The sequence below is a fragment of the Protomyctophum parallelum genome, assembly GCF_964188405.1.
Source record: "Protomyctophum parallelum genome assembly, chromosome: 7".
In the NCBI taxonomy this organism is placed as follows: Eukaryota; Metazoa; Chordata; class Actinopteri; order Myctophiformes; family Myctophidae; genus Protomyctophum; species Protomyctophum parallelum.
Genome location: NC_139705.1, coordinates 49,995,822 through 50,004,412, shown reverse-complemented (window position 1 = coordinate 50,004,412; position 8,591 = coordinate 49,995,822).

Genomic DNA, 8,591 nt, shown 5'->3' with positions numbered 1-8,591 from the left:
TAACATCTGTTATTATTAGTTCCATTAGTATACTAACCTCCATGTTCACTAACATCTGTTATTATTAGTTCCATTAGTATACTAACCTCCATGTTCACTAACATCTGTTATTAGTTCCATTAGTATACTAACCTCCATGTTCACTATAACATCTGTTATTAGTTCCATTAGTATACTAACCTCCATGTTCACTAACATCTGTTATTAGTTCCATTAGTATACTAACCTCCATGTTCACTATAACATCTGTTATTATTAGTTCCATTAGTATACTAACCTCCATGTTCACTAACATCTGTTATTATTAGTTCCATTAGTATACTAACCTCCATGTTCACTATAACATCTGTTATTAGTTCCATTAGTATACTAACCTCCATGTTCACTATAACATCTGTTATTATTAGTTCCATTAGTATACTAACCTCCATGTTCACTATAACATCTGTTATTATTAGTTCCATTAGTATACTAACCTCCATGTTCACTATAACATCTGTTATTATTAGTTCCATTAGTATACTAACCTCCATGTTCACTATAACATCTGTTATTATTAGTTCCATTAGTATAGGCTTCAGGATGCAAAAGTATCATACAGGTACGAGCAATGAATTCTATAATAATGTTCACAAGGGGCACCATTCCGACTACGTGGCTTCTGCGTGCAGTTAACCCATTCTGACCTGAGATCAGATTCATACGAGGTTTCCGCCGGACACACACTGGTCTGATTAACCCATTCTGACCTGAGATCAGATTCTAAAAATGTCATTCGTTCTTCGATTTTTCAAAAAATAGCAGACCTACAAGCTCGTAGCGCGCCACTCGGTGGCGCGATATGAGCTTGTAGATCTGCTATTCTTAAATAGCTAAAGCATAACATGATGCCAACACCAAAATGGGTGCCCGTTCAGAATGGGTTAAGAGTTTCGGGTTAGGTATAGGGTTAGTAATGCGCAATTACATTTACTTAAGTACTGTACACAATTTTGAGAAGTACTTGAGTATTTCAAATTTCCAATACTTTTACTTTCTACTCCACTACACTACATCTCAGAGGCAAATATTGTACAATGCCCCAGAACTCAGAGTGTACTCCATCATTTCAGTAATTTTGTAACGCTGAGTTACTTATATTTTTCTCTTTCACCCAATGAGCAACCGTACTGTGCATGAGCAAGAGACTTATGCTTTCCTTAATTAATTATGATCTTCCAAAAAGCGCTGGCTGTTGTAGATTCCTTCCTTTTTTTCATGCCCGTCTCGTCCTGCACTCATTTCCTTACATAACTGAGTGTTTATACTTTCATCTCTGCTTGTCTCAGTGAAACGTGGAGTCCTTTCTTCTTGTCCTTGTGTCCTCTGAAACACTCCCATCCCGGCAGCATCCATCCTCCCCCACGCTGGCCCTTTTTCTCCTCCATTGCTTTTACACTATGTGACGTGCCAACTTACTGTTGCCAGATTTTTGCGAGCTAATAAGCAACGACGTCTATGAAAACAAGTCCAAATGAAGTGACTATTAGGCCCCATGAGCACTTTAAACAGACGTTGACTATTCTCTTTCTCTCTCTCTCTCTGTCTCTCTCTCTCTCTCTCTCTCTCTCAATAAAAAAGAAGAAGCTTATAATAAGCATACCTGGTGCCAACTGGCTCACTTTGCTGTTCCTCCACCATTGAGTAACTCATTGATGATTACAATACATGTCTGATAAAATGAATATAAATATCTAGCTTTTGTGAGCACTCACAAAAGCCTGAGTAAATGTAAAAATGACCCAAAACATGTTTGAAAGTGAAATATCCCTTTAACTCTCAGAGTTAGAATTACAGGTCTGTAAGGGTCCAGGGCCCCACTTTGAGAACCACTGGCCTATAGGACACCTGTAACGCTGAGCCGTTTATTATGGTTATTTATTTCATGGTTATGGTTGGATAAATATATATACCGTATATGTACTTGTCGCTATTTCCATATATATTTATACTAACGAACTATTGGTCATAATACAGTTATGGAGCTACGGTTATTTTATCCATAATATGTCTTGTCTTGTTTACGCTGCACTGGCCATGAGGCGCCACTATGGCCAGTGTTGCTGTTGTGTTTACTGTGCTTATCCCAGCTACAGACTAAAGATGTCCCTTCTCGCTTGCCATCTCTTGCGAGAACCGGTAGCGTGAGGGCCTGATCAATCACCCTCATTGGCCAAGCCGGTCATGTGACGCACTGGAGGCCTCAGTGCATCTACAGTACGTACTATAAAAGACAGTCTTTGCCTGGACTCCGACGAGACAACATTGCTTATTTAACTCCAGCTGTTCGTTACTGTATCTTGTCAGTTAACCTTTGCTTATTCTTTTTGTCAGGCCTGAGTTATAGTTTGACCCTTTGTTATCGGTTATAGGGTTTTGGTCAGGTGAAGTTATTGTTTTGTTTAGGCCTAAGTTATAGTTTGACCCTTTGTTATCGGTTATAGGGTTTTGGTCAGGTGAAGTTATTGTTTTGTTAGGCCTGAGTTATAGTTTGACCCTTTGTTATCGGTTATAGGGTTTTGGTCAGGTGAAGTTATTGTTTTGTTAGGCCTAAGTTATAGTTTGACCCTTTGTTATCGGTTATAGGGTTTTGGTCAGGTGAAGTTATTGTTTTGTTTAGGCCTAAGTTATAGTTTGACCCTTTGTTATCGGTTATAGGGTTTTGGTCAGGTGAAGTTATTGTTTTGTTAGGCCTAAGTTATAGTTTGACCCTTTGTTATCGGTTATAGGGTTTTGGTCAGGTGAAGTTATTGTTTTGTTAGGCCTAAGTTATAGTTTGACCCTTTGTTATCGGTTATAGGGTTTTGGTCAGGTGAAGTTATTGTTTTGTTAGGCCTAAGTTATAGTTTGACCCTTTGTTATCGGTTATAGGGTTTTGGTCAGGTGAAGTTATTGTTTTGTTTAGGCCTAAGTTATAGTTTGACCCTTTGTTATCGGTTATAGGGTTTTGGTCAGGTGAAGTTATTGTTTTGTTAGGCCTAAGTTATAGTTTGACCCTTTGTTATCGGTTATAGGGTTTTGGTCAGGTGAAGTTATTGTTTTGTTAGGCCTAAGTTATAGTTTGACCCTTTGTTATCGGTTATAGGGTTTTGGTCAGGTGAAGTTATTGTTTTGTTAGGCCTAAGTTATAGTTTGACCCTTTGTTATCGGTTATAGGGTTTTGGTCAGGTCAAGTTATTGTTTTGTTAGGCCTAAGTTATAGTTTGACCCTTTGTTATTGGTTAGGGTTTTGGTCAGGTGAAGTTATTGTTTTGTTAGGCCTAAGTTATAGTTTGACCCTTTGTTATCGGTTATAGGGTTTTGGTCAGGTGAAGTTATTGTTTTGTTAGGCCTAAGTTATAGTTTGACCCTTTGTTATCGGTTATAGGGTTTTGGTCAGGTGAAGTTATTGTTTTGTTTAGGCCTAAGTTATAGTTTGACCCTTTGTTATCGGTTATAGGGTTTTGGTCAGGTGAAGTTATTGTTTTGTTAGGCCTAAGTTATAGTTTGACCCTTTGTTATCGGTTATAGGGTTTTGGTCAGGTGAAGTTATTGTTTTGTTAGGCCTAAGTTATAGTTTGACCCTTTGTTATCGGTTATAGGGTTTTGGTCAGATTAAGTTATTGTTTTGTTAGGCCTAAGTTATAGTTTGACCCTTTGTTATCGGTTAGGGTTTTGGTCAGGTGAAGTTATTGTTTTGTTCGTCTCCTTTTCTTTTGGGACACTCCACCACTGTTGGGAACACACCACCACTGTACGTCCTCGACTGTTCTGCTTTCATATTCTTCTCTATAACTAATACTGACTATTAGTTATCTTTATTATAAATTATAGTCAATGTGTACTGAAAACAACACTTTTATAAGTAAAAGCATTTTCGAACTTGCAGTGGATTTCCTGTCCAACTTATTTGTTATGCATACCTTTACCCCTATAGACTAATTGGTCCGTAACACACCGTACTAAAAAACCTGGCATCGGTTCGGGGTTTAGATATTCACTCTCCCACTTAGCATCCTGTTGTCGGGTACCGCCGATGTTCTAACGGCGTCCAGCCCGTTGAAAAGGGTTTCACATGTTCACAATTCTACATTATCTTATTGTCATCCTGCTTTGTATTCTGACTGAATGCAGGGCTATTTATCCTGTCAAGATGAAACTGCAGGAATCATGGGATGTCCTTGATGTGCATGTGATGCCCCGCAATTCATGACAATCTACTCCGCTCCGCATGCAGACCTGTTTTTGCATAATGGGTAAATGCGAGAGGATTGCGACATTAAACTTGACAGTTGGAAAGAAGAAGTCACACCGTTTAGTCAGGTAATTGAGTGATCTTTGTCTTAAACATGAAAGGCATTGAAAATGCTGTGAAAGGAGCGGGGAGAATAAATTGACAATCTGTATTATTCAGCTGCATCTGACTTTGATGTCATGATTCATACTTGCATTGAGGACACTCACTTTGGAGGACAGATGGCTTACCATTTTGTAATAGGCACAAGGCCTATCTGGACTGTGTGCGTGTGCAAGTGTGTGTGTGTGTGTGTGTGTGTGTGTGTGTGTGTGTGTGTGTGTGTGTGTGTGTGTGTGTGTGCGTGTGTGTGCGTGCGTGCAAAACACCAGATATTGTTGTTGTTGATGACGACAGTGAGAAGTGACCACGGTCTGGAAGAGGCATTCCTTACCAATGTCTTAAGGATGCTATTATACAGCTTGGCTACAAATGTAAACTACTTGTGTCCATAAATCAGTCGTGAGAGGTCTATGATTATAATGTATAGGCCTTTTATTACGTGACCGTATATTGTTGTTGTTCTTTATTAGTGTGGTTGCCAGGGCAGTGTATTTTTATTATTTTTAGCTTACTGTTGGGTTAGAAAACAATGTTGCACACAAAGCTAATCATCTGCGGACCCCCCAGAATCATTCAGAGACCCCCCACTTTGACAACCACCGACTTAACCCATTCTGACCTGAGATCAGATTCTAAAAATGTCTATTACATCCTGACAGTTTCATTATTAACCCATTCTGACCTGAGATCAGATTCTAAAAATGTCAGTCCCTCTTCGATTTTTCAAAAATAGCAGACCTACAAGCTCGTATCGCGCCACTCGGTGGCGCGATACGAGCTTGTAGATCTGCTATTTTTAAATAGCTAAAGCATAACATGATGCTGACACCAAAATGGGTGCCCGGTCAGAATGACTTAAATCACCCTTCTTTGCCATTCTGATGGTCTGTTTGACAGCAGCAGGTCGTCTTCTTGGACCATGTGTCCATCATACCGAAATGCACTGAGACGCTCGACACGTAATTGGCTGACTGATTAGAAACGGGATTGAATGATCACTTTATTAACAGTTTGCAAAATGTACAGAGGGAGAAGTACTGCCGTATAGCAGACAACCCGCAGCACTCCAGGTTCAAAGAAAATCCTTATACGTATAGGTGCAAGGCTCCAAGATATAAGTTGAGATGAAGAAAATGCCAGCACTCAATATAATATGTCCTTTTACATGATTTTATTTACCTCTGAGACTGAAAATGTTTCAGCCTGTTTGGCCTTCCTCAGCGTGACAAACGCTGTGGAAGGCCAAACAGGCCAAAACGCATACGTTTTCAGTCTCAGAGGTAAATAAAATCATGTAAAAGGACATATATTGAGTGCATTTTCTTCATCTAAAAATATACAGAGGTTATACTGTTATACAATAATGTGAACAAGATAACCCAAAAAGCCCCATTGTGGTCCTGTGTATTCAATTCATCAAGACATAGCCTATAAAGACACACGGTACAATACTATACGAGAGACCAATACTAGGTGCATAATTACTTATACTTGTTAAAAACGGTGGGTGCTGTTTTATGTTTAATGTTTATGTTTATGTTTTATGGCGGTTTTGAAGGAGTGCCGGGGGTCACACGCCTTGATGGTTGGTAGTAGGGTTAGGTAGGGCATTCCACATTTTGGTGGCATAATAGTGGAATTAATGGATTGGAATGTATTGTGCCTATTGAATTGGCCGGTTGAGTAATATAGCCTATATACTAGGGCCGGGACTAATTGCGATTAATTTAGATTAATTAACTACAGAAAAATTAATCGCGATTAACTACAGATAAATTAATCGCACCTTTTTTTTTACCGCGGAACGTTTCTCACTGGGCGCTTTTCTATAGTACTGAAAACTGGAAATAATAAAAAGTCACCCCATTTTGTGTTGCCTAGAACTGGAGGTCTGACAAAAAACAGTAACAATATGAAGTAAGTACAGCTTTGTGATGTCACTGAGATGTACTTGTTACTGTTACTAAATTTATTTCAGACCTCCAGTTCTAGGCAAAAAAATGCAGACCTCCAGTTCTAGGCAACACAGAATGGGGTGACTTTTATTATTATTTCCACAACAGGTATATTAATGACAGTAAAATGTTGAAAATTTGTGGAATCCCGTAGTCACTATTCACTGTTTCTCGCTGTTCTCGGGTTGAATATTGATATGCGATTAAAATGCGATTAATTAACTACAAAGCCTCTGATTAATTAGATTATTTTTTTTAATCGAGTCCCAGCTCTACTATATACCATACAGTACCATCTGTGTGAAGAATGCATAAAAACATGTTCAAAGGACTCCCGTTTTCAATAAACTGATGCCAGAGTTGTTCCCTTTCCAAGTTCCGTTCTCTGCACCAGACGTGTTGTTCCGTTCTCTGCACCAGACGTGTTGTTCCGTTCTCTGCACCAGACGTGTTGTTCCGTTCTCTGCACCAGACGTGTTGTTCCGTTCTCTGCACCAGACGTGTTGTTCCGTTCTCTGCACCAGACGTGTTGTTCCGTTCTCTGCACCAGACGTGTTGTTCCGTTCTCTGCACCAGACGTGTTGTCCCGTTCTCTGCACCAGACGTGTTGTTCCGTTCTCTGCACCAGACGTGTTGTTCCGTTCTCTGCACCAGACGTGTTGTTCCGTTCTCTGCACCAGACGTGTTGTTCCGTTCTCTGCACCAGACGTGTTGTCCCGTTCTCTGCACCAGACGTGTTGTCCCGTTCTCTGCACCAGACGTGTTGTTCCGTTCTCTGCACCAGACGTGTTGTTCCGTTCTCTGCACCAGACGTGTTGTTCCGTTCTCTGCACCAGACGTGTTGTCCCGTTCTCTGCACCAGACGTGTTGTTCTGTTCTCTGCACCAGACGTGTTGTTCTGTTCTCTGCACCAGACGTGTTGTTCCGTTCTCTGCACCAGACGTGTTGTTCTGTTCTCTGCACCAGACGTGTTGTTCCGTTCTCTGCACCAGACGTGTTGTTCCGTTCTCTGCACCAGACGTGTTGTTCCGTTCTCTGCACCAGACGTGTTGTTCCGTTCTCTGCACCAGACGTGTTGTTCCGTTCTCTGCACCAGACGTGTTGTTCCGTTCTCTGCACCAGACGTGTTGTTCTGTTCTCTGCACCAGACGTGTTGTTCCGTTCTCTGCACCAGACGTGTTGTTCCGTTCTCTGCACCAGACGTGTTGTTCCGTTCTCTGCACCAGACGTGTTGTTCCGTTCTCTGCACCAGACGTGTTGTTCCGTTCTCTGCACCAGACGTGTTGTTCCGTTCTCTGCACCAGACGTGTTGTTCCGTTCTCTGCACCAGACGTGTTGTCCCGTTCTCTGCACCAGACGTGTTGTTCCGTTCTCTGCACCAGACGTGTTGTTCCGTTCTCTGCACCAGACGTGTTGTTCCGTTCTCTGCACCAGACGTGTTGTTCCGTTCTCTGCACCAGACGTGTTGTTCCGTTCTCTGCACCAGACGTGTTGTTCCGTTCTCTGCACCAGACGTGTTGTCCCGTTCTCTGCACCAGACGTGTTGTTCCGTTCTCTGCACCAGACGTGTTGTTCCGTTCTCTGCACCAGACGTGTTGTTCCGTTCTCTGCACCAGACGTGTTGTTCCGTTCTCTGCACCAGACGTGTTGTTCCGTTCTCTGCACCAGACGTGTTGTTCCGTTCTCTGCACCAGACGTGTTGTTCCGTTCTCTGCACCAGACGTGTTGTCCCGTTCTCTGCACCAGACGTGTTGTCCCGTTCTCTGCACCAGACGTGTTGTTCCGTTCTCTGCACCAGACGTGTTGTTCCGTTCTCTGCACCAGACGTGTTGTTCCGTTCTCTGCACCAGACGTGTTGTCCCGTTCTCTGCACCAGACGTGTTGTTCTGTTCTCTGCACCAGACGTGTTGTTCTGTTCTCTGCACCAGACGTGTTGTTCCGTTCTCTGCACCAGACGTGTTGTTCTGTTCTCTGCACCAGACGTGTTGTTCCGTTCTCTGCACCAGACGTGTTGTTCCGTTCTCTGCACCAGACGTGTTGTTCCGTTCTCTGCACCAGACGTGTTGTTCCGTTCTCTGCACCAGACGTGTTGTTCCGTTCTCTGCACCAGACGTGTTGTTCCGTTCTCTGCACCAGACGTGTTGTTCTGTTCTCTGCACCAGACGTGTTGTTCCGTTCTCTGCACCAGACGTGTTGTTCCGTTCTCTGCACCAGACGTGTTGTTCCGTTCTCTGCACCAGACGTGTTGTTCCGTTCTCTGC